Source organism: Schistocerca gregaria, chromosome 10 (assembly GCF_023897955.1).
Source record: "Schistocerca gregaria isolate iqSchGreg1 chromosome 10, iqSchGreg1.2, whole genome shotgun sequence".
In the NCBI taxonomy this organism is placed as follows: Eukaryota; Metazoa; Arthropoda; class Insecta; order Orthoptera; family Acrididae; genus Schistocerca; species Schistocerca gregaria.
In genome coordinates this window covers 212,984,639-213,011,237 of record NC_064929.1, presented here as the reverse complement: position 1 = coordinate 213,011,237, position 26,599 = coordinate 212,984,639, and the positions used below count along the sequence as shown (strand labels likewise).

Sequence of the window (26,599 nt, the reverse complement as noted above, 5' to 3'; positions counted from 1 at the left end):
TGTACATCTAGCGGTTCACAAGCGGCCAGAATCACAGCAGGTAAGTCTACGCGGAATAGGGCAGTGGTGATGCCGACCGGTCTTAGGCGAGCAGTGGTAGTCTCGTCTGGTGACTGCAGTTTTATGTTTTGTGGAAACAACGACCATGGGAGCAGTTTTTTATTATTTTTTTATTGGCTGCGACAATGATTGTAACAGATGGTCTGCCTCATATGCCACGATGTCCATATGGTTTTATAAATGTTAATCCACGTTTCAGGTATGTGGTTCTGTAATAGTTGTAACGTATATAGTTATGTAAACCCTCCCTCAAACCTATTACGTTATACCTTCACAGATCTGATGATGACACCTTCAGAGTGCTGAAACCGCTCATTTAATAAACAATTGAAGCCACTGTGGCTTTTCAATTATTTTAAAAACAGAGTGATCGCCCCACGACACACCATATGCTCACTGCAATATGGAACAATTGTGGCCAGGTGAGAAGGCGTATTAAAAAATAAAATAAAAAAAAAAACTTAACTTCTCCCATGAAGACCCAACGGTACCGACCGGCTGCCGTGTCATCCTCAGCCCCACAGGCGTCACTGGATGCGGATATGGAGGGGTATGTGGATAGCACACCGTTTCCTAGACCGGAGAGATGGCGTATTGCCACCCATGAAAATTCCATCGTTGTTTGGGAACATGAAGTCCACAGACAGCTGAAAATGACCTACAAGTAGCCGGGCACAGGCATTTCGAGTCAATGATCTTTTCATTTTGATCAGAGGACCGACTCCATCCCATGTAAACACAAGCCAGAGCATTATGCTGCCACGACGATCTTGCACAGTGTCTTGTTGACAACTTGGGTCTATGGCTTCGTGGGGGTGAGTGACAGCCTCTAATCGTAACGTCAGCTCTTACCAGCTGAAATGGCGACTCACCTGACAAACCAGTGTGGTCACGGGCCCAGGTGAGGCGCTGCAGGCGATGTCGTGTTGTTAGCAAAGGCACTCGCGTCGATTGTCTGCCGCCACAGCCCATTAACGCCAAGTTTCGCCTCACTGTCCTATCTGATACGTCCTACGTCCCACATTGATTTCTGCTGATATTTCATGCACTGTTACTTGTCTGTTAGCACTGACAACTCTGAGCGCGGTGGGGCAGTGGTTAGCACAGTGGACTCGCATTCGGGAGGGCGACAGTTCAAACCCGCGTCCAGCCATCCTAATTTAGGTATTCCCTAAATCGCTTCAGGTACATGTCGGAATCGTTCCTTTGAAAGGGCAAGGCCAAGTTCTCTCCTCATCCTTTGCTAACCCTATGGGACCAAATGTTCAAATGTGTGTGAAATCTTATGGGACTTAACTGCTAAGGTCATCAGTCCCCAAGCTTACACACTACTTAACCTAAATTATCCTAAGGACAAACACACACACACACACCCATGCCCGTGGGAGGACTCGAACCTACGCCGGGACCAGCCGCACAGTCCATGACTGCAGTGCCTCAGGCCGCTCGGCTAATCCCGCGAGGTCCGATGGGACCGATGACGTTGCTGTCTGGTCCCCTCCCCCAGGTGAAGCAATCAACCAACTTCATAAACCAGGGGACCAGTTTCAGTCAAACTTGGTACACGTACCATTTACCGTCTGTAAAATAACGCTCTGGGGTGAGGGCCGCCCACCTACTAAACGAGTGGCGATGAGAGTCAAATACCATTGTAGCCCACGACATGAGTATACCCTTATTTCTAGTCATAGAGTGTTCGAGAGTGAGAACAGTTAGACACTTTCAAAAGGCCGTAGGCTACTGCGTTGTCCGTGGCGAGAGGTAATGCCTGAAATTTCGTACTCTCTCGTACTTTTGAGGCTCTGCATCTCGGAATAATAAATTCCCCAAACCATTTCCGAAATGGATGTCCCATGCGTCTAGCTCCAACTACACCCATGCTCATAAATGAGGGATAATTGCAGAATGTGGTGCCACACACCGTGGCCCTACACAAAACTTGCTCTAATAGCATAGGCACATAGGGAACACACACAACACAGATCTGTAGGTCCACGGTATTGCTGATAAGCTGAGAAAACCGTCCCGAAACACATGTGCTACAAAACGCCACTGTTTCCTGCGCATGTACCCCGACATAAGTATGGGATATGATCACCATGCACACGTACACAGGCCGCACAACGGGTTGGCATACTCTGGACCAGGTGGTCGACCAGCTGCTGCGGTATAGCCTCCCACTCTTGCACCAGTGCCTGTAAGAACTCCTGAAGTGTCGTAGTTTCTAAAGATGTGCAGATACGTCGACCGAGATCATCCCAGACGTGCTCGATGGTGTTTAGGTCTGGAGAACAGGCAGGCCACTCCATTCGCCTGATATCTTCTGTTTCAAGGTACTCCTTCGCGATGGCAGTTCGGTGGGGCCGTGCGTTATCATCCATCAGGAGGAAGGTGGGACCCACTGCATCCCTGAAAAGGCAAAATGACGTCCCGATACACCTGACCTGTTACAGTTCCTCTGTCAAAGACATGCAGGGGGTGTACATGCACCAATCATAATCCCACCCCACACCATCAAACCACGACATCCATACAGGTCCCTTTCAAGGACATTAAGGGGTTGGTATCAGGTTCCTGGTTCACGCCAGATGAAAGCCCGGCGAGAATCACCGTTCAGACTATACCTGGACTCGTCCTTGAACATAACCTGGCACCACTGTTCCAATGACCATGTACTGTGTTCTTAAAACCAGGCTAAGGCTCTCCTGTGACAAGGGGTTAGTGGAATGCACCTTGCCGGTCTCTGGGCGAATAAACTGCGTCTGTTCAGTCGTCTGTAGACTGTGTGTCTGGAGAAAACTGTTCCAGTGGCTGCGGTAAGGTCCCGAGCAAGGCTACCTGCAGTAGCCATCTGCGGGCACTGATGGTGACATATCGGTCTTCTTGTGGTATTGTACACTGTGGACGTCCTGTACTGTACACGTCCTGGACACGTTTCCTGTCTGCTGGAATCGTTGCCATAATATTGAGATCACACTTTGTGGCACACGGAGGGTCCCGTGCTACGACCTGCTGTGTTTGACCAGCCTCCAGTCGCCCTAATATTCTACACCTCATAACGGCATCAATGTGTGTTCTTTGAGCCATTTTCAACACACAGTCACCATTAGCACGTCTGAAAATGTCTGCACACTTACTCACTGCTCCGTACTCTGACATGCACCAACACACCTTTGCGTATGTGGACTGCTGCCAGCGCCACCGTGCGACGACCGCAAGTCGAATGCACCGCATCGTCATACCCCGAGGGGATTTAAACCCGCAAACCGCCCACCATAGCGTTGTTTCACCATGTATGAGCATTATTCTTAATTTATGAGCAGGAGTGTATCAAATCTTGTTGAAACGATGTTAATAACCGTCTTGCGGCCATAACCACACCAGGCAGACTCTCACAAGGATCACCTGACTACGAATGAGAGCTCCGCCGGTGCACTGCCCTTTTACACCCTGTGTATGACATACTACAGTCATCTGTATATGTGCGTATCGCTGTCGAGTCACGTCAGTGAATGGCAGGATGCGTACCCGTACTGGTACAAACACTCGTCATCTCTGGACTGTTCCTTTACTCTAGTTAGCACGCAATGCTGTAACATGTGTTCCTATTCTGCTGCAGTTAGCCTTCCCTAACTGCAAAGAGGGGACCACAATCTAACCACGAGGAACTTGTCCATACCGTAACACAGATTCCTCCGTGGGCTGGTGTGTTCAGAGTCCTGATCTTAACCCAACGGAGTATATTTGAGATGAGTTGCAGGCCCCAGCATCCATCACTACCTTTCCAGGTCCAGCCCCTTCGGGAAATACGGTCTGACATTCCTCCACGGGCATTCAACCGCCTCACTGAAGACGTCTCCAGCAGACTTGAGGTCATCGTGCAGGCGAAGGATGGACAGAACCCATATTAAAATCAAACTACGTGGTTCCAGAGACCTTTTCTTAAGTGTCACACGTTTATGATGTGTACGTGCAGACTGAAGAGACTGAGTGGGCCTCCGTGTGAATAGCAATTTGGACTGAGCACGCAGGTGAGCTAGGGTGGTCTGTGCAGTTCTACTGAGCCAGTGCGCCAGGATCGCATACTGCTTAGCGCACCTGTCCACTGAGCGGAAGACCCGGGTTCGAGTCCCAGTCTAGGTACAAATTTTTAATTCATCGCTTCCTTCTGCATATATAGAACGCACGTGAATGTGGACTAACAGGTGTCTGTGAACCTTTGATTGGACAGCGTATTTTGTGACTTTTGAAGGCGAGTACTTCGACAGTCATTACAACGAGCTGTTACATAAAAATGTCTTTTCTTTCATTTTCTACGTACGAGAGCTGGTCCTCGGATCACGAAGTATTACAGAAGCTTGTTTCTGACCCATGTGTCTTCCGGAATAAAGCAGCTCCCTGCTATGTGTGTGTTTGACTGCATTGTAGGCAAAGGCAGGAGGAACGGCAAAGAGCGGTCGGCCACTTTATCTGTCCCGTGTCGTATCTCAGCGTGCGATAACGGGCGAGCACTTAAAGAGCCGCTGCTTAGCACAGCCACAGGCGCAGTGCAAGGTCGGAGGGCGACGCCGCTACGTCTGCTGCTGACGGGTAAGTGCGCTGCTCACCTCCTCCTGGGCAATCTAGTGACTAGCCTCTAGGATTGTTAGTGAACCTGCTTGTCAACCAGTTCAACACATACATACTTCGGCTACACCAACACAGACATCTGCATCTATTGGCTTTGTGCATACGTTCGTAGCGTTTTTTCCATAAGTTTAATGAACACAACACATATACATAACCGAGACTTTTGTCATCAACAATATATTCTCCTTCACTATTTACAACAGTCTGCCACAGCACTGATTGCGCGACTGTAGAAACCACGTAGTTTTGAAACGAAGTACATGTCGAGCCACGTTCGGAGGGCACTTTCATTCGGAAAGGAAGGTTTCTGCTGGCTGTTCGATAGAGAGCGTAATAGGTGAATAGCTGATGACGCAAGATCAGGAGAATAAGATAGGTATGGAATCACATACCAGCCTAATCCTAATTTTTGTCCGTCTAGCAGAGAGCGGGAGGGCGCTATCGTGGAGTAGCACCGCTTCGCGCAGTCTTTCTGCTCGCTGTTCCTGCACTGCTTCTCTAAGACGTCTTACTTGTCGACAATAATTGTCAGCAGCGATGGTTACATCTCGCGGAAGTGATTCGTAGCACGCCGCATCGTCGCTCTCCCACCGATGCATATCATTATCTTTTGTGGATACGCGCAGGTTTTTGTACGGGAAGTTGCTGCTTTATTTGGGCTCAACTAATCGTTTTTTTTCCTTACGTTGGTATGAAGATACCATTTCTCGTCACCAGTAACTTTACAGGATAGAAACGGCCGGCGCTGTTCACGAGTCAATTGATGACGAGCAAGCAGACATGCCGACATGACCACCGACAGATTTTTGTGATTTTGGCTCAGAGCATGCGGTACCCATACAACCGATTTTTGAATCTTCCCCATTGCATGCAAATGTCGCATGACGGTGGAATGATCACACCACATCACAACTGTCAGTTATCCAGTGCATTTACGTGTCGCATAGTGAATTACTGCGTTCACACGAATTTCTTCACTAGTAGCAAAACTATCTTCCTTAAAACGAGAAAATTATGTTCCTGCCTGGCTCTATACGATGGCGTTGTGCTCAGACGCGGCACAAATATTTCTGCCTGCTTGCGCTACTGTCACCCCTCTGTTGAACTCAGAACAATATCTGATACTAAAATGTAGACTTTTATGGCTGGAAATGTCATGTCCATTAGAATTATCCGGGCTGTTACGCCGTGGTCGGTTGATGAATTTTGTGTCATTTTCCAACGTTTCGTCCCCTTCTGCGGGAGACATCTTCAAGGCGGTCTGTAGCTCGATGGAAGGTCCAACAGTAGCGAGCCAGTGGATGTGTTGGACCTTCCATCGAGCTGCAGACCCCATTGAAGATGTCGCCCGCAGACGAGGACGAAACGTTGGGAATTGACACAAAATTCATCAACCGACCACGGCATAACAGCCTGGATAATTATAATGGACAGAAGAATATCTACATCTACACCCATACTCCGCAAGCCACCTGCTGGTGCGTGGTGGAGGGTACCTTGAGTGCCTCTACCGGTTCTCCCTTCTATTCCAGTCTCGTATTGATCGTGTAAAGAAAAATTGTCGGTATGCCTCTGTGTGGGCTCTAATCACTCTGTTTTTTCCTCATGGTCTCTTCGCGAGATATACGTAGGAGGGAGCAATACACTGCTTGACTCTTAGGTGAAAGTATGTTCTCGAAACTTTAACAAAAGCCCGTACCGAGCTACTGAGTGTCTCTCCTGCAGAGTCTTCCACGGGAGTTTATCTATCATCTCCGTAACGCTTTCGCGATTACTAAATGATCCTGTAACGAAGCGCGCTGCTCTACGTTGGATCTTCTCTATCTCTTCTATCAACCCTATCTGGTACGGATCCCACACTGCTGAGCAGTATTCATGCAGTGGGCGAACAAGCGTACTGTAACCTACTTCTTTTGTTTTCGGATTGCATTTCCTTAGGATTCTTCCAATGAATCTCAGTCTGGCATCAGCTTTACCGACTATCAACTTTACATGATCATTCCATTTTAAATCATTCCTAATGCGCACTCCCAGATATTTTATGGAATTAACTGCTTCCAGTTGCTGACCTGCTATATTGTAGCTAAATTATATAGGATCCTTCCTTCTGTGTATTCGCAGGACATTACACTTATCTACATTGAGATTCAATTGCCATTCCCTACACCACGCGTCAATTCGCTGCAGATCCTCCTGCATTTCAGTACAATTTTCCAATGTTACAACCTCTCGATGTACCACAGCATCATCCGCAAAACGCCTCAGTGAACTTACGACGTCATCCACAAGGTCATTTATGTATATTGTGAATAGCAATGGCCCTACGACACTCCCCTGAGGCACACCTGAAATCACTCTTACTTCGGAAGACTTCTTTCCATTGAGAATGACATGCTGCGTTCTGTTATGTAGGAACTCCTCAATCCAATCACACAATTGGTCTGATAGTCGATATGCTCTTACTTTGTTCATTAAATGACTGTGGAGAACTGTATCGAACGCCTTGCGGAAGTCAAGAAACACGGCATCTACCTGAGAACCCGTGTATATGGCCATCTGAGTCTCGTGGACGAATAGCGCGAGCTGGGTTTCACACGATCGTCTTTTTCAAAACTCATGCTGATTCCTACAGAGTAGGTTTCTAGTCTCCCTACGCTGGTAGGTGCCAACAAAAGTTGGGAAATTGGTGACGGAAATTTTGTGGAAAGATCTCGCTGCTACGACAGACGTCATTGTTTCACTGATCGCCATCTCATCTCATGTATCATATCCCCATTTACCGAAAATACCAAACGAGCTGCCTTTCTTTGAACTCTTTCGATGTTCTCCGTCAAGCCTACCTGATGAGGATCTCACGTCGCACAGCAAGGACGAACCACTGCATCCTCCAAGTCTTCTGCCAATAAAACGGAGTGTTAGTTTCGCCTTCGGCAGAACATTTTCTATGTAAATGTTCTAATTTAAGTTGCTTGTTGTTAAAAGATGCTAAAGTCGTGGACTGATCGTGAGATTAAAATTCAGGGTAGGGATTATAAATTAATAATACTCGTCTTCAGTTACAAATTTTTATGAATCGAAGTAGAGACAACAGCTGGTAGTGGACATTGAAATAGATAAATGGAAAAAGTTGGAAACTTGTGCCGGATCTGAGTTCTAACCTCGATTTAGCGCTTCTGAGGAGCAATTGCTTTAACCGCTTCGGCCATCCCGACACAGCCGCGGCACATAAACTTCAGTAGTCGCAGCAGTTCCTTGATTCCCGAAGCGATTAAGAAAACCGCTCATCAGAAGCGCTAAATCCGGTTTCGAATCCACGTCCGGCACAGGTTTTCAACTTTTTTCCATTGGTTTATTTCAATTTCCACTAGCAGCCGTTCTCTCTCTATCCTTCGATTCTTATATAGCTGTAGCATTAGACAACCACATTTGTAAAGACAAACTTTTGTTTTGTAATTACTGTCCAACGCGTTTCTGAGCTACAAATCCATTATCAAGCACCGTATGGATGTCACGAGCGTTACAGTCGAATAGTTTTTCGACTAACAGTAACTGGAACGGGATTTTACTTAACACCAGTTTGTTTAACCTTTAAATCTAAAGGGGGTGGAAGGGCTGACCCAATGAAATGAACATTTCAATTCCAGTTGGTTTATTAGCTACCCAAAACAATCACATAAAGTTTGACAGGCGTCACTCGGGCAAGATTATTTGAGAGACTTAAATTACATGAAATCATAAGCAAGTTACACTACTCGCCATTAAAATTGCCACACCAAGAAGAAATGCAGATGATAAACGGGTATTCATTGGATAAATATATTATACTAGAACTGACATGTGATTACATTTTCACGCAATACTGTTGCATAGATTCTGAGAAATCAGTACTCAGAACAACCACCTCTGGCCGTAATAACGGCCTTGATACAAATGGGCATAGAGTCAAACAGAACTTGGATGGCGTGTACAAGTACACCTGCCCATGCAGCTTCAACACGATACCACAGTTCATCAAGAGTAGTGACTGGCGTATTGTGACGAGCCAGTAGCTCGGCCAGCATTGACCAGACGTTTTCAATTGGTGAGAGATCAGGAGAATGTGCTGGCCAGGTCAGCAGTCAAACATTTTCTGTCTCCATAAGGGACCGCACATGACCTGCAACATAGGGTCGTGCATTATCCTGCTGAAATGTAGGGTTTCGCAGGGATGGAATGAAGTGTTGAGCCACGGGTCGTAACACATCTGAAATGTAACGTCCACTGTTCAAAGTGCCGTCAGTGCGAAGAAGAGGTGACCGAGACGTGTAACCAATGGCATACCATCACACCGGGTGATACGCCAGTATGGCAATGACAAATACGTGCTTCCAATGTGCGTTCACCGCGATGTCGCCAAACACAGATGCGACCATCATGATGCTGTAAACAGAACCTGGATTCATACGAAAAAATGACGTTTTGCCATCCGTGCACCCAGGTCCGTCGTTGTGTACACCATCGCAGGGGCTCCTGTCTGTGATGCAGCGTCAAGGGTAACCGCAGCCATGGTCTCCGAGCTGATAGTCAGTGCTGCTGCAAACGTCGTCGAACTGTTCGTGCAGATGATTGTCTTGCAAACGTCCCCATCTGTTAACTCAGGGATCGAGACGTGGCTGCACGATCCGTTACAGCCATGCGGATAAGATACCTGTCATCTCGACTGCTAGTGATACGAGGCCGTTGGGATACAGCACGGTGTTTCGTATTACCCTCCTGAACCCAACGATTCCATATTCTGTTAACGGTCATCGGGTCTCGACCAACGCGAGCAGCAATGTCGCGATACGATAAACTGCAATCGCGATAGGCTACAATCCGACCTTTATCACGGTCGGAAACGTGATGGTACGCATTTCTGCTCCTTACACGAGGCATCACAACAACGTTTCACCAGATAACGCCGGTTAACTGCTGTTTGTGTATGAGAAATTGTTTGGAAACGTTCTTCATGTCAGCAAGTTGTAGGTGTCGCTACCGGCGCCAACCTTGTGTGAATTCTCTGAAAAGCTCACCATTTGCATATCACAGCATCTTTTTCCTTCGCCTGTAGCACGTCATCATTAGCCAAACATTAAGAATCGCCACTCAGGCAAAATATGACCGTAACTTAAACAAAGCAACTCTAGTTAAGACACAACAGAAAATGTGCACTAACCGAAGCAAGACACAAGGGCGAAGTTTAATTACGAACGGTGGAACTGACTAAGAGAAGTAACACTTAACTTCCAACCAAGACGTGGCTCCGTTTGCAACCCCACGCCGAGTAGGCCACCAAAATGTGAACCAAGCAAACGCTACCGGAGAGGAACACACGAGCTCAGTCTAAGTCCACCGCTCGTAAGCCAAACTGGGAAGCTCTACGCTTCGATTGGCCGCTGTGTCAGCTCACTGAAACGCAGACCACACCCGCCATCAGGAGGCAGGAAACTTTTCTTACTTTTAATACCTTAGATAGACCAGTAAATTAACTCCATAAAGTCAAGGCTGAACAACAACTAATTCCATTCGCAAGTCCTTCAAGTGAGTCAGTTCTTGATAAACACTAAGAGTGGGAAATGAACTGGCTCACGACAACCGATACTGACTAGACCTTAAAGACACACATCTGCAAGTACATAGACGTTATGCGCAAGCAGAACACTCGCTTACTAAGAGGCCTCAAAAGAAATCAAGCAAATGTAACATCACACGTCTTGCAACGTCTTACTGTACGAAGAGCGATCACAATGACAGTTCACTAAGCGCTCTTAGTAAATAGCGTACTTGGTGTCTTGATACTGGGGCGATTTTGCGAAGATGTCAAACCATCTCTTCGCAAGACCCTAACAGCGTGTCCCTCCAAGGAAGCGGGCACTTCCACAGATCACGAGGTTGCCGGAGGATGCACAGCGCCGGCCAACTCCCGCTGACTCCAGTACAACCACGTGACAACCGCCGCCCGGCCTCAGACACGCAGTCTTCACTTCTGTCGCCAGCCAATCGCCGACTCGCGCGCCGCGGCGTAACGTTCTCGAAGCTGTGTCCTCTCCTCTACTCGCGGTCGGCACTCCCTTACATCTCGAGCCGGCCCAAAGACAAACCTCTGCACTAGGAAGTCGATTGTACTCACGTCAGAGATACTACTGGCGACAGTGCCCCCACGGCTCAGTAACAGGATGACGCAGTTATTAAATGTAACGAATTTCTTTTCCTTGTCTAATACATACACAGAAAGAAGGATCCTTTATTGTATGATTGCAGAACAACCACTGGTAGCAGTTACTTCTGTAAAATATCTGGGAGTATGCGTACGGAACGATTTGAAGTGGAATGATCATATAAAATTAATTGTTGGTAAGGCGGGTACCAGGTTGAGATTCATTGGGAGAGTCCTTAGAAAACGTAGTCCATCAGCAAAGGAGGTGGCTTACAAAACACTCGTTGGAGCTATACTTGAGTATTATTCATCAGTGTGGGATCCATACCAGGTCTGGTTGACACTGAAGATAGAGAGGATCCAAAGAAGAGCGGCGCGTTTCGTCACACGGTTATTTGGTAAGCGTGATAGCGTTACGGATATGTTTAGCAAACTCGAGTAGCAGACTCTACAAGAGAGGCGCTCTCCATCGCGGTGTAGCTTGCTGTCCAGGTTTCGAGAGGGTGCGTTTCTGGATGAGGTATCGAATATATTGCTTTCCCCTACTTATACCTCCCGAGCAGATCACGAATGTAAAATTAGAGAGATTCGATCGCGCGCGGAGGCTTTCCGGCAGTCGTTCTTCCCGCGAACCATACGCGACTGGAACAGGAAAGGCAGCTAATGACAGTGGCACGTATTGTGCCCACCGCCACACACCGCTGGGTGGGTTGCGGAGTATAAATGTAGTTGTAGATGTAGGGATGGAGATGAGTCTTCCATGATGTCAATACTGATTATAGGCTTCATACGGCTAAGTTTGATCAGCATGTAGTTCACATTATTTTGTATCTTTTTTCTCTTAAAAACATTTTCTTTCCTGTCACAAATATAATAAGGCCGACACTGCCTTGACGAAACCAATACTCTACTTTAAGAGATGTTCAGCTAGAATGACTATAAACTGCTCAACCTATGCAGTTTCATACTGTAGGCGGCAAGAAACCAAAAACGCAGGTAGGAGGAGGACGAGCTGAACAGACACAGGAGAGGAAGAAATGGAGAGAGAGCGATGGAGGAGTAGATGGGCACAGAAAAGAAAGGGCAGGAGACGGGCAGCGAAGTGGATGGTGTAGATGAACAGAGAAGGGGAGCAGTGGAGATGATGGTCAGGGACACGGAGAATGGATAGACAGACAAAAAAAAAAAAAAAAAAAAACAGGGGGATGTGTAGAGAGAGGCAGGCGGAGGATGTGGATAGACAGAGGAGAAAGAAGGAGATGGCCAGAGAGGGAGGCAAGAGGAGCAAATGACTCGTTTGTCACTTACATAATACTTTTCATGTTAGCTGCTCTACTTCGTGCTATACAAGAAATCCGGCAATTCCCAGGTAAGTTTCGGTTAATTTACGTCTATGGTCACAAACGTTTGTTAACAGATTACCGGTTTTGGCCTATAATGACCATCATAAGATCTGTTTTATAAAAACAAAGTCCTAATGTACTGCAGCCATAGGACTTTATTTTTATAAAACAGAGCTCATGATGGTCATTATAGACCGAAACCGGTAATCTGTTAACAAAAATTTGTGACCATAGACGTAAATTAAAGGAAACTTAATGTATATACGGGTCACTGTTTTATTCGCAACAATGTTGCAGCTTGTGATTTCCCAGGTACTTATTAGTTCCAATTTTCTACTACCCCGTTTACTTCTTCCTCCTCTCTCCGTCGATCTCTTCCTTTTCCCTGTGTGTGTTCATCTCCTCTTTTGCCCTCTTTGGCGGTCTCTTCCTTCCTTCTCTCTCTACCCACATCTTTCTCCCACCTGATTCTACGCATCCCCTCTGTTTCTTTTCATTTCCTCCTCTCTCTATCCATTCCCCCTTCCCTGTCCAACTCCACCGCTCCCCTTCTCTGTTCATCTACACCATCCCCCTCTCAGTCCATCACCTCCCCCTCTTCTGTCTGTTCACCTCTTCCTTTCCTACGTCTGTTCAGCTGGTCCTCCTCCTACCTGTTCCCAACTCCTCCTTCCCCCTGCATAATGATATAATTTTGCAGGTACACCCAGTGGTAAGTCTGTCTTCTGTCCGTGAAATGTGTTGTCATTACAGTTGCTAGTAAACAAGCAATAAATTAAAACGTCATGTATGACGCTACGATTTCTCACCCATCTCAGTGTTTACATCTTATTTCCTGAACTGTGTGCCTTACAATGAGATATATTTTTCTAGCTACGTTCGGGGCACATTTGGATACTGTCTGCGAAAAGTGTTGCGAATACAGTTAGTAGTAAAGAAGTAACAAATTAAAGCGTCCTATTTCAAGTTTTTGTGTTTCTGTATCAAAGCGAAAATATGATAAGCAACAAACTTTTTTCCTTTCATCATTTTGTTGGGGTCGTCAACGAGAAAAAGTGTCCTAAATGTTGCAGTCTCTAAGTGCTGTTATTCTCATATCTGAAGTATGAGAAACCCAATGACTTGAAAATGGTATAAAAGGTGGAAACCTGGGTCGTAATTAAACAAACAACAACACAGTCAAATGGCGGTGTGTTCATTTAAAAATTGAAGTATGGGTATTCGACCCGTCGCTCGCTACACTAATTTTTTAGCCCCATCCCCACCCGTTTGATAGGTGGGTGGTTGTTACCCCTATAATATTTCTGTCCAGACATTAAATACGATAGAGTCCGCAGCTGCGATGCAGTTGTTGCAACTGCTCGAAAGTAACGTGCTCCTAAAATAACGTAAACATCTCGAACTAATTTATGAGCATAACATGATGTCATAGGAGCAACGACGTACATGACATAATCTGTTACTAAAAATCATCCATAAAATACTTGAAAATGGCCTAAGGCCGAAATTATACAATCGCACTAGGAATAAAGAGAATGTCAGATGAAGGCTCCAAGAAATCATTCAATAAATAAATAAATAAATAAATAAATAAATAAATAAATAAATAAATAAATAAATAAATAAATAAATAAATATGAACCAAGTATGGTTGAAATCGGTCCAGTGATTTATGAGGAGACATGGAACATAGATACATTCATTTACACACACATATATCAATTTTAACAATATATACAGATAACAAGAATTTCACACTTTTCCACTTTTAAGTTGTAACAAACAACCTTTTAAGTACTTAAGTATGGAGCACACTCACACACCCTTACAAAAGGTATTCTGAATATGCCCAACACCATGGATGTACAATTACATGTAATCCATAAGTTTTTCAGATGTTGTTGTTGTTGTTGTCGTCGTCGTCTTCAGTCCAGAGACTGGTGCAATGTAGCTCTCCTCTTCTCCCCAATTCTATTCAGTACCTCCTCATTAGTTACGTGATCTACCCATCTAAACTTCGGCATTCTTGTGTAACACCACATTTCGACAACTTCTATTCTCTTCTTGTGTAAACTATTTATCGTACATGTTTGACTTCCATACATGGCTACACTCCCTACAAATACTTTCAGAAACGACTTCCTGACACTTAAATCTGTACTCGATGTTAACAAATTTCTTCTCTTCAGAAACGCTTTCCTTGCCATTGCCAGTCTGCATTTTGTATTCTCTCTACTTCGACCATCATCAGTTATTTTGCTCCCCAAATAGCAAAACTCATCTGCTGCTTTAAGTGTCTCATTTGCTAATCTAATTCTCTCATCATCACCTGAGTTAACTCGCCTACATTCCATCATCCTCGTTTCGTTTTTGTTGGTGTTCATCTTATATCCTCCTTTCAAGACACTGTCCATTCCGTTCATCTGCTCTTCCAGGTCCTTTGCAGTCTGATAGAATTATAACGTCGTCGGCAAACCTCAAAGTTTTTATTTCTTCTGCATGGACTTCAATTCCTATTCCAAACTTTTGATAAATGTGTACAAATAATAAAATAATTTTATCAGAAGCTTACACATCGATTTAGAAACACCAATACAAATAAAATTGCTCTCTAACATTGTTAGTTTATGAGATTTGAGGACAAAAGGGGACATAAATCTGACGTCCCTTGACGATACATAATCTTGATTTCTGTAAATAACTCTTCATGATTGACGTTTCCGATAAAAATTAGTAGCCCAATGTATGATATATTTCTTCTTGCCCGATAACGACGTTTGTTTGTCAGACGGAGACTCTATTCCAGTCAACAGGACCTGGAAGTCTTCTTCAGTTTGGGTGAGGTTGGCAGTGTCATTGCGAAACTTATCAATCTTAGGCAGGTAATACTGTAGCTTAAAAGGACGATCATTCCTGATTGACAGCACTGGAAGTGAGTTATCGGATGTTTTGGAGAAGAGGGATAAGAAAACTTTACACGTCTCTTGGGCATCATGCTGAACGGAACGGGCCCGAAGTACTTCACGGGAACCGTCGTAGCACTCACCTATTTGCTGTAGGTAAACTGCTGTGAAGCTGGACCAGGGTAGTTGTACGGGGTCATCTGTGTCTGTCCTGCGCCGAGCAGGTTGTTTGGTTCGGAAGGTGGGAATTAACGGCGCGGAGCGGCTCACCGCTTGTCTGCGGGTGATTGCTGCCGCCTCGTTCTTCGCCGTGACTCGGCGAGTTCTGCAGTGACGTCATCGGCAGGCCATCTGCTCTTCTCCGTAGGTGACTCACGCCGGTAGAGCGATAACTGGAATGTCGCGCAGGTCCGCTGATAAATGGAGAGGCAGATCAGCGCCACCCTAAGATTCATCTCGCTAACTTCGATTCGTCCTTATTTTTTAGGAGAGAACGTCTAAAGTAGTGGAAATCAGTACAAACAGAAAGTTCCAAGAAAGCTATAGTGCAGTGTCCGAAGTATATGAGGTGTGACATGAAGTAATGAGACTGATTTTCTTTGCAAGATGTGACAACCCTGCAGGCTTGCATAGGCACAGTATCTTTGACCTTGGTCTATAAGCTGCTTCTAGTCCAAGGGGCACATCGATGCAACTGGTCATTCGCGAGTTGTGCTGCAATAAGTTAACACGTGTTTGTGTCTCTTTTCACGGAATTGGAACCGCTTAATATTGCGCAACGGTATGCGATTTCTTTTTGCGTTAAATTGGGTGAAAACGCGACGACATCTTACGGTAAGGTTCAGAAGGCTGTGGGGAAGAGGTTATGTCAAGAGGTCAAGTTTTTTGTTGGCATAAAATATTTAGTGAAGGCAGAACGAATGTTGAAGGTGAAGACCGCAGTGGATGACCATCAACCTCACGGACGGATGTGAACTTGGCATAATTTTTCATAAAGCGTGGGTGCCTCCTGGACGAACTGTTAACCAATATCACTAAATCACTACAAAGAAGTTTTAGAAAGACTTCGTAAAAGAGTTCTTCGTGTCCGTGCCAAAATTGTTGATAACTGGATTCTGCATCACGATAATGCGCCATCCCATATGCTCTGTCAGTACAGCAATTTTTAGCCTCAAAACAAATTTCAGTACTACCACAGCGACCTTATTCACCAGATGTCGCTCTGTGCGACTTTTTTCTATTTCCAAGAGTCAAAACGGCGGTCAAGTGACAGCATTTTCAAACGACACAAGTCGGCTAAGACGCTTTGGCGAAGGTCTTGGAGGATATTACAGAAGATGATTCCAGAAATGATAGCATCACTGGCAGCGGATAGGCACTTGGTGTAGAGAGTGGCAACTGACCCTTAACATAGACAAATGTAATGTATTGCGAATACATAGAAAAAAAGGATCCTTTATTGTATGATTATATGATAGCGGAAGAAACACTGGTAGCAGTTACTTCTGTAAAATATCTGGGAGTATGCGTGCGGAACGATGTGAAATGGAATGATCATATAAAATTAATTGTTGGTAAGGCGTGTACCAGGTTCAGATTCATTGGGAGAGTCCTTAGAAAATATAGTCCATCAACAAAGGAGGTGGCTTACAAAACACTCGTTCGACCTATACTTGAGTATTGCTCATCAGTGTGGGATCCGTACCAGATCGGGTTGACGGAGGAGATAGAGAAGATCCAAAGAAGAGCGGCGCTTTTCGTCACAGGGTTATTTGGTAACCGTGATAGCGTTACGGAGATGTTTAGCAAACTCAAGTGGCAGACTCTGCAAGAGAGCCGCTTTGCATCGCAGTGTAGCTTGCTGTCCAGGTTTCGAGAGGGTGCGTTTCTGGATGAGGTATCGAATATATTGCTTCCCCCTACTTATACCTGCCGAGGAGATCACGAATGTAAAATTAGAGAGATTAGAGCGCGCACGGAGGCTTTCAGACAGTCGTTCTTCCCGCGAACCATACGGGACTGGAACAGAAAAGAGAGGTAATGACAGTGGCACGTAAAGTGTCCTCCGCCACACACCGTTGGGTGGCTTGCGGAGTATGAATGTAGATGTAGATGTAGAAGCGCTGGAAAAAGTGTGTGCAATTATAAGGGAACTGTGTCGGGGAGACCACACTAAACTTGACTAAAACAGTAAGCAACGTTTTTTTCACATCAGTCTCATTACTTTATTGCTGCACCTCATACATGTATCGAATGCATTACGATACTAGCAGATACATGTAAGACATAAACGATCATGACGAAGTCACGTAGTTTCTTTCATAGCACCAGTAACAAAATAAGGCATTTGCATTTCCTGGCTGTAAACTGGTACAAAGCTACTCATTGTTCCGTTGCGTTACTGCATTGTTAGTACTTTGTCCAAGCTCTGTTCTTGCTAACTATCTCCAAAACTCTCTTCGGTGGTGATTTTGTTAGAGTTTGGACAGTAAAGAGCCAAAGAAACTGGCATACCTGCCTAGTACCGTGTATGGCCTCCATGAGCACGCAGAAGTACCTCAATACGACTTGCCATGGACTCGACTAATGTCTGAAGCAGGTCTGGAGGAAACTGACTCCATGCATCCTGCGATGCTGACATAAATCCGTTAGAGTACGATGGGATGGAGATCTCTTCTCAATAGCATGTTGCAAGACATCCCAGATATGCTCAACAATGTTCATGTCTGAGGTGTTTGGTGGCCAGCGGAAGAGTTTAAACTCAGAAGAGTGTTCCTGGGCCCACTCTGTAGCAATTCTGGACGTGTGGGGTGTCGCATTGCCCTGCTGGAATTGCCCAAGTCCGTCGGAATGCACAATGAACGTGAGAGGATGCAGGTGATCAGACAGGATGCTTACGTACGTGTCGCCTGTCAGAATGGTATCTAGACGTATCAGGGACCCCATAACTTTCCAATTGCACACACTCCGCACCATTACAGAGCCTCCACCAGCTTGAATAGTCCCCTTCCGACGTGCAGGGTCCATGGATTCAGGATGTTGTCTCCATACCCGTACACATCCATCTGCTCGACACAATTTGAAGGGAGCCTCGTACGGCCAGGCAACATGTTTCCAGTCATCAACAGTCCAATCTCGGTGTTGACGGGCCCAGGCGACGCGTAAAGCTTTGTGTCGTGCAGTCATCAAGGGCACAAGAGTGAGCCCTTGGCTCCGAAAGCCCATATCGACGATGTTTCGTTGAATGTTTAGCACGCATATACTTGTTGATGGCCCAGCACAGAAATATGCACCAATTTGCTGAAGTGTTGCACTTCTGTCACGATGAAGGATTCTCTTTAGTCGTCGTTGGTCCCGTTCTTGAAGGATCTTTTTGTGGCCGCACCGGTGTCGGAGATTTGATGTTTCGCCGTGTTCCTGATATTCACTGTGTACTTGTGAAATAGTTGTACGGGAAAAAGCCCACTTCATCGCTTCCTCGGAAATGCTGTGTCCAATCGCTCGTGCGCCGACTGTAAAATCATTTTCAGACACTCTTAGATCTTGATAACCTGCCATTGTAGCATCAGTAGCCAATGTATCTGCGCCAGACACTTGTCTTGTACAGGCATTGTCGACCTCTGCGTCGTATGCTGCCTGTTTACATATCTCTGTATTTGAATACTTTGGCGCTTGAGTGTAGCCTGTTTGTGTCTGGGTTTTAGTGAGGGTTTCTACCGTCATTTCCTGGATGTAAGACGTTTGTCGTGTGACGACATTTCTCATATAAGTCAGACAGTTATTGCCAACTGTAAATCAGGAAGATGTTGAGACGAATGACAGTCTGTTGCTTTGCGCACATCTGACCCGTTCTATGGCTCAGTCAACTTTGTAATTTGCCCATGTGTTCCGTTTTGCTTATATCGTGCGTCCAATCTTACGAAATTATCAATCACTCTACCTGAACCAACTTCTTGGCAATTTGACGGTTACAGAATCCCATTTCCTTGGAAGCACTGATTTTTGATTTTTCGTCACGTGACAAGTGTTTTCCGCGTGACATTGTCACAATCGTGGTTTATGCACACAACACTGACTGCCACTAAAGGTGTCTGCAGTAAAGGCACAAACACTAACACCGCACGGAGCCCACTGCACTGCCTTCATACGGAGGCCCACCCTCTACCACTTGACATGATGTCTTGTTGCGTACTGTGCTACTGATACCATTTGACTGCTTCTGTTAGTGTACACTATGGCATAGACAACATGCACAACAATTCCAGCCAACAATGTTAATTTTGCGGTAACTATCTACATCTACATCTACATGACTACTCTGCAATTCACATTTAAGTGCTTGGCAGAGTGTTCATCGAACCACAATCATACTATCTCTCTACTATTCCACTCCCGAACAGCGAGGGGGAAAAACGAACACCTAAACCTTTCTGTTCGAGCTCTGATTTCTCTTATTTTATTTTGATGATCATTCCTACCTATGTAGGTTGGGCTCAACAAAATATTTTCGCATTCGGAAGAGAAAGTTGGTGACTGAAATTTCGTAAAAAGCTCTCGCCGCGACGAAAAACGTCTATGCTGTAATGACTTCCATCCCAACTCGTGTATATCTGCCACACTCTCTCCTCTATAACGCGATAATACAAAACGAGCTGCCCTTCTTTGCACCCTCTCGATGTCCTCCGTCAATCCCACCTGGTAAGGATCCCACACCGCGCAGCAATATTCTAACAGAGGACGAACGAGTGTAGTGTAAGCTGTCTCTTTAGTGGACTTGTTGCATCTTCTAAGTGTCCTGCCAATGAAACGCAACCTTTGGCTCGCCTTCCCGACAATATTATCTATGTGGTCCTTCCAACTGAAGTTGTTCGTAATTTTAACACCCAGGTACTTAGTTGAACTGACAGCCTTGAGAATTGTACTATCCATGCCTTTATACTCATTTCCACCACTGAACTTGCTCGCTGGTTGAGCTTCTTTGTGTGACAAAATACCGCCACGTTTGAATCGATAAACTGCGAGACTAATCATGTGCAAACAAAGGCTGAGCACAAATAAGGGATACATCATGCCTGTGCGTATTCGTCGCGCAGTATCTGTTTTGTCTACACAGTCATCGTGAAGGTGTAGGCGCATGCACTGCTTTATGAGTCTTCTTTGGGACCAAAGCACGGAAACACGATTGTGTGGGCTACAGGTTCGGATGGCACTGTGAAGAGAAGACTGCTAGCACACCGTGTCAGACAGCAGAAATACATTCGGGAGGACGACGGTTCAACCCCGCGTCCGGCCATCCTGATTTAGGTTTCCCGTGATTTCCCTAAATCGCTCGAGGCAAATGCCGGGATGGTTCCTTAGAAAGGGCACGGCCGACTTTCTTCCCCGTCCTTCCTTAATCTGATGAGACCGATGACGTCGCAGTCGGTCTCCTTCCCCAAACACCCAAACCAACTAGCAAAAATATGCCCCGGCATGTAAGTGAAAATCGGTATTACATTGAAAATTACAAAATAATGGAAAGATATCATCTTATATGACTTGTAAATGTGTTCCGAATGATACAGACCACAAGTAAGCGCAGAACTCTCGTCGAAAGTAATCCAAAACGCCTAAAAAGTCCGGCCCCAAACCAATGCGCCAACTACAACAGCGCCGAAAAGAAGAAATGGAAAAACGGCGCAAAGCGATGACGTAGCTGGACCTTAGGAGATGCTCAATCCACAACTTCCACAATGAGATTTTTACTCTGCGCTGATATGGAACTTCCTGGCAGATTGAAACTGTGTGCCGGACCGAGACTCGAACTCGGGACCTTTGCCTTTCGCGGGCAAGTGCTCCACCATCTGAGCTACCCAAGCACGACTCCGACCCGCCTTCACAGTTTTAATTCTGCTAGTACCTCGTCTCCTACTTCCAAACTTCACAGAAGCTCTTCTGCGAACCGAGCAGAAGTAGCATTCCTGAAAGAAAGAATAATCTACAAATTGTCACCTGCAAAACAGCAAAACGTAGCAGATGACAAGTTGCAGATTGTATAGCAGACTCACAGCTACCAACATAAACATTCCAAAGCTTCATGTAAGGTGTGTAAATCAATGCATACATCCTGACTTCTTCAAAATAAGCACATACAGTGCATCAGCCCAGTAATACCTCTCTCATCTGTGAACTGTAATCCATGCGTTGTATTTGACAAGTCACTTCATTCACAAATGTAAATATTTTGTACGAAATGTTGTCTCTAAACGTTAATATGTAATAATAGTTTTACAGAAAGGAAACGAAGTAACCGACTGAAGACAGCAGAAAAGTGATGAACCATATCTGGTTAAAACAAATCTCCAAAGGTATCTTACATACGGCGGAATTCAATTGAGGGCTTCTCTCAGCACCACCCTCAACACAGCTGATGTTGAGCTCAACGTGAACGTTTAACAAGTTACCGTTAGGGAAATGAACATCTGAAAACTATGCTCGTCTGTAGGGTGAAACTAAAACACTGTCTGTTCAAAAGTATCGGGACACTCATATGTGAATCACAACTGGCCACTAGATTGTTGGCAGAGGCGGGCCCACCAGTATAAAAGCAAGCTTTGATTTATTTACTTATTTGTTTTCACTTTTGGTCTCAAGGTCATAAAGCCCGGTCCTCACAGCTTTAATTCAGCCAGTATGTCGGCTCCTACCTTCCAAACTTTACAGAAGCTCTTCTGCGAGAGCTTCTATAAAGTTTGGAAGGTAGCGAGAGCTTCCTGATACTTAAATCTATACTCGATGTTAACAAATTTCTCTTCTTCAGAAAGTGGGGGTACAGTGGGGGAAATAAAGTACGAGGAATCAGATCATTCCCACATGCGTTTCGAGATTGGAAGGGTCGGAAATAGTCAGAACCTGTTTGTATGAAAACTGTGCCAAGAACTTAAGTTACGGAGTAGCCGTGAAGATGTAACTGCACAACCACCGTCCGCGGGCGGCAGAGATTGCATCAGAAGATGTGCCAGCCCCGGCCGCTGTAGCGTGTACAGGCGAGGTATCGGCGGGCGCGGCAGCGCCTTATCTCGAGCCCGCATCTCAGCTCGGCTGATCACTCATCGGCGTAAGTCGTACGTCCCGTGACTTGCAAATCTGGTGCAACACGGGCACAAGAAAAAACACTTACCACTATCAGTACGGAGAAAGTACCTGTTATCTACAGATTCGTCCTCGGTTCCCGGAAGTACTGAAATGTCTCTTTCTTGTCATTCTGGCAAGTTTCGTCGCATCGTTGCACTAACAGAAAGGATCGGCTGACTAAAAACACTTGGATAGGCATCCAGGAATCGTGAATACGAAACTTCCTGGCAGATCGAATCTATCTGCTGGACTGAGTCTGGAACTCGGGACTTACCTTTCGCAGGCGAGTGCTCTGCTGACTCCGCTACCCAAGCACGACCTAGGATCGCTCCCACAGCCTTACTTCCACCAGTATCTTGTCTCCTATCTTCCAAACCTCACTTGCAAGGTTATCACTTTCGGTAGAAAGGATGCTGCGGAGATATGGCTTAGCCTGGGCTATGTTTCCAGAATGGAATTTTCACTCTGCACCGGAGTTTGCGCTGATACGGAACTTCGCAAGGTAAGCAGGAGAGCATCTGTGAAGTTTGGAAAGTAGGAAACGAGGTACTGACGAAAGTAAGACGTGAGGCCAGGTCGTGAGTCGTGCTTGGGTAGCTGAGTCGGTAGACAAAAGACAAAGGCCCCGAGTTCGAGTCTCGGTTCGGCACACAGGTTTAATCTGCCAGGAAGTTTCATATCAGCATACACTCCGCTGCAGAGTGAAAATTTCGTTCCGGGAGGAACTAAGAAAGGTTAACAGTTGTAAAGGGAAGCCAAGAGTTGAAAACAGTAAGCAGGTTCCGAAGGTTTTTCGTTTGGAGTCGTTATGCCGAGACTGAAGGGGCTGCACAGCTTAGAGAACTGCAGCAAACCAGTCTTCGGAATGAACGATGCTGGGGGTTGTGCCCTATCTTCCAGCACTCTATGACTACAACTTTAATCAAGATAACGAGAGACCACATGTTGTCCGTACTGCCCTGAACTCCCTCGATGCAGAAAAAAAATGTTCAAATGCCTGTGAAATCTTATGGGACTTAACTGCTAAGGTCATCAGTCCCTAAGCTTACACACTACTTAATGTAAATTATCCTAAGGACAAACACACACACTCATGCCCGAGGAGTGAGGCGTAGCGCCTTTGCATCGCTCCTGTCACTTGTTAGGACGATATCATTATAGGCATGAGTCATCGACAGATGTCACCAGCTGACATGGACCTGAGTTACAGAGCTGCACGTAGTTGTACAAGTAGGTGGCACAGGTCAGCAGTTGACGGACTGTGCTAGCAGTCGTAGTCAAAACAATGTTGTAAACTTATGTTTGACTAATATTTAATGTATTATAACTGTTTTATATGTGTAGTAATTAGCAGTGTGAGTGTTGTATGAGTGAAGAAGAACAGAAGTAAATGAAAATTGTTTTGTTTATTCACGAAGTACCAGTTAAACTACACAGGGTATTTACCATAATTAAATGTGCAGTCAGTTTATGGTACTAATAAATCGTGAGTAGAACACAAATTAATCGGTAATTTCGGAAGGAGTAATTTTATATTTGATACTTTTCTAAATTTATTTATTTGGCAATTGCCATAGAAAGAAATGTTTTACTATGATTGGTCATTGAAGTAAAGCGCGGGTTAGCGCGGGATAATACTGCAACCTGATTTGCTGTTTGTGATATCAGCCAATCAGAAAAATGCAGGCTCGCGCCAATCTATGCGGGGAACAAAGACTTTGGTGTGATCTAAGTCAGTAGGGGCTGAGGGTTCGAACTAGTAACATTTCAATGAAAGCATCTCCGACGAAAGTACCGCGGAAAAATGCTAATTACGAGTTCGCGAAGTAGTACAAAGCGTATATGAGTGAACGGTATAGTGGAAGTCTTGTGGAATTTCGGACGGAATATCAAAATTATTGCTTTTGACTGCTAGTGTTGTGCGATCTAAGACTGGAACAGGTATTACGTGTAGAGCAGAGTGCATAACATTTGAGCGAGCATTTTCATAACTAAACGATCCGGTGAACTCTATTCACTTGGGTAACGGGTGTAAATACCATAAACTGGCCACGTGTGTGATTGTGGTGTGCGGGGGAGCTTTACATTGTGTAGACGCTTAGTACGGACTTGGCAGTATTAACTGTGATCTTTATCGTAAAAATACACCTGACAATTTACATTGCCAAGTTAAAACTTTTATTTCAGTACTAGCCACATCCCGTTTACCGGACAATTCTGTGCATGTTGCGACCTGCAATAGACAGTAGTGGTCTAATATTTTCTGCTACAGCTTTTAGCTAGACAAATGAACATTGGTGGACACTGGCAGGGCGGTGAAAAAGAAACGTGCCGCGCCGCAGGAGGACTCGAACCTCGATACAGACATTATTGGACTGTTGGCCTGGCCAACTCTTCCCCCAGATCTGGGAACGTCTCGTCACGGCACGATACCATTCCCCAGGAACTACGACCGACGAACTACAGTAAAGAGCAACGTGGCGTCACCTGGTCCTATCTCCCATCTAAGCTCAGTTCTACTCGATGCTCAGCCTGGTGAGACACTGCTGTTACTGTCCATAAATGGGTGCTCTCCGTACTAAATTTCGCACCCTGTACACCCCCAAATCATCTACAAGTCTAATACTGTGTTTTCTGTGCAGTACAAGCATAAAACATTTTCTGTCTTTTCTGGAGTTGCAGTTTTAGTGGCCCCAGTGTACGTTGTGAATTGGTAACACTGTCAATGACACCAATCTTACAAGGGAAACTCCACATCTCATCCACCCCTGAGATCTAGTGGTAAAATGACCCCGCGGATAGCCAGTCAAAAACTAAAAGATCAAGCAAGAAAACAGGACGAAGGTGTACTGAAACGTGAAAATGGAAGCAAAGTAGAAATTGTGATCGATCCAAGCCGAAGATGTACAACACTGAACGAAGTTGAAGGATGACGGTGTCGCGGTTGTGTGGCCATGGTACGAATTGAAAGATCCGTGTTCAAACCTCTGTCATTTCCATTTTTTTTTCACAAAATTATGAACTTCCCATCCGGTCACTGACGTATCTGTTCACCTTCTGTACATTGGTTATAGAATACGAGTCATATGGTAATAATAATATAGTACAGTCGTAAATGTGATGAATAGTAAAAACAGGCGAGATGCCGCATACACGTTTCAAAGAAATGAAAACAACAAATAAACGGCTGTGAAGTATGTTACAACGAAGAATCGTAGTATGTCATACTTGAGTGGAACGAACAGGGTGTATATCCGTCTGGAGGCACCTCCCTGACACCCCACTGTTGCAACCGGGCTTTACACCAAGTCACAGAGACAAATTTGAACGCAGCGAACAGACACGCCAGTGATCGGTCGGACAGTTCATATTTTTGTGGTAAAAACTATGGGGAATGGCAGATCTGAACACGGTTCTCACTCTTTGGAGTCCAACAGCACGACCGCATAACCACGATGCCGCTACTGTTTGCATTTCTTCACAGTTCGGTACACCACGTTCAAGTATTCTTCCTTGATTTGCGTTCAGTTTTGGACGGACCATCCTAACACTAAATCTGGGAGGGCGAACTTCCCTCCCCTACTTAGTTGAGCCACCCAGCACTGTCACCGTCTCTAAAGCACAGTGCAGTATTGTCATCACGTTTCTTAATTGTTCGTGTTAAAGTATTCCTCATTCGGAATACTTCTACAAGACCACAAATGGAAGTAATTAAACTTTGTTTATTTGAGCAAGTAAACTTCAAACGCAGTCAGTCTGATGTTTCTGATACAATCCAATAAGAGAAAATATTCTCCAGAGTTGTTGCTCTACATCTACGTATATACTCCGCTAGCCACCAAGCGGTGTGTGGCGGAGGGCACTATTCACGCCAAAGTCATACTCCTCTCCCCCCCCCCCCCCCCCCCCCACCGCTGTTCCACTGGCGGATCGCGCGTGGGAAAAACGACTGTCTGAGCGCCTCAGTTGGAGCTCTAATTTCCCTTATCTTTGAATGGTGATCATTGCGCGATTTGGAAGTAGGTGGTAATCATATATATCCTCTACATCCTCGGCGAATATCGGATTTTGGAATTTAGTGAGCGGCCAGAGTTGTTACTCTACATCTACGTATATGCTCCGCTAGACACCAAGCGGTGTGTGGCGGAGGGCACTATTCACGGCAAAGTCATACTCCCCTCTCGCGATGGTTTAAATGTATCAGTCACGAATCTTGCCGCTCTTCTTTGGACCTTCTGAATCTCTTGAATCAGACCAATTGGTAAGGGTCCCATACAGACGAACAATACTCCAAGACTGGACGAACCAAAGCAATTTCCTTTGTTGAAGGACTGCATTGCTTCAGGACTCTACCAATAAACCGCAATCTAGAGTTC

The 26,599-nt window shown here is 45.4% G+C and overlaps 1 protein-coding gene across 1 annotated transcript in view; it reads left to right on the top strand.

Annotated features, from left to right (window-relative positions):
• Positions 1 to 4,591: 4,591 nt before the first annotated feature.
• Positions 4,592 to 26,599, top strand: part of LOC126293679 (juvenile hormone epoxide hydrolase 1-like) — a 78,265-nt gene continuing 56,257 nt past the window's right edge. Inside the window, exon 1 of the mRNA XM_049986972.1 lies at positions 4,592 to 4,650. The gene's annotated coding sequence lies outside the window, so the exon portion shown is untranslated. The remainder of the gene's footprint in view (positions 4,651 to 26,599) is intronic.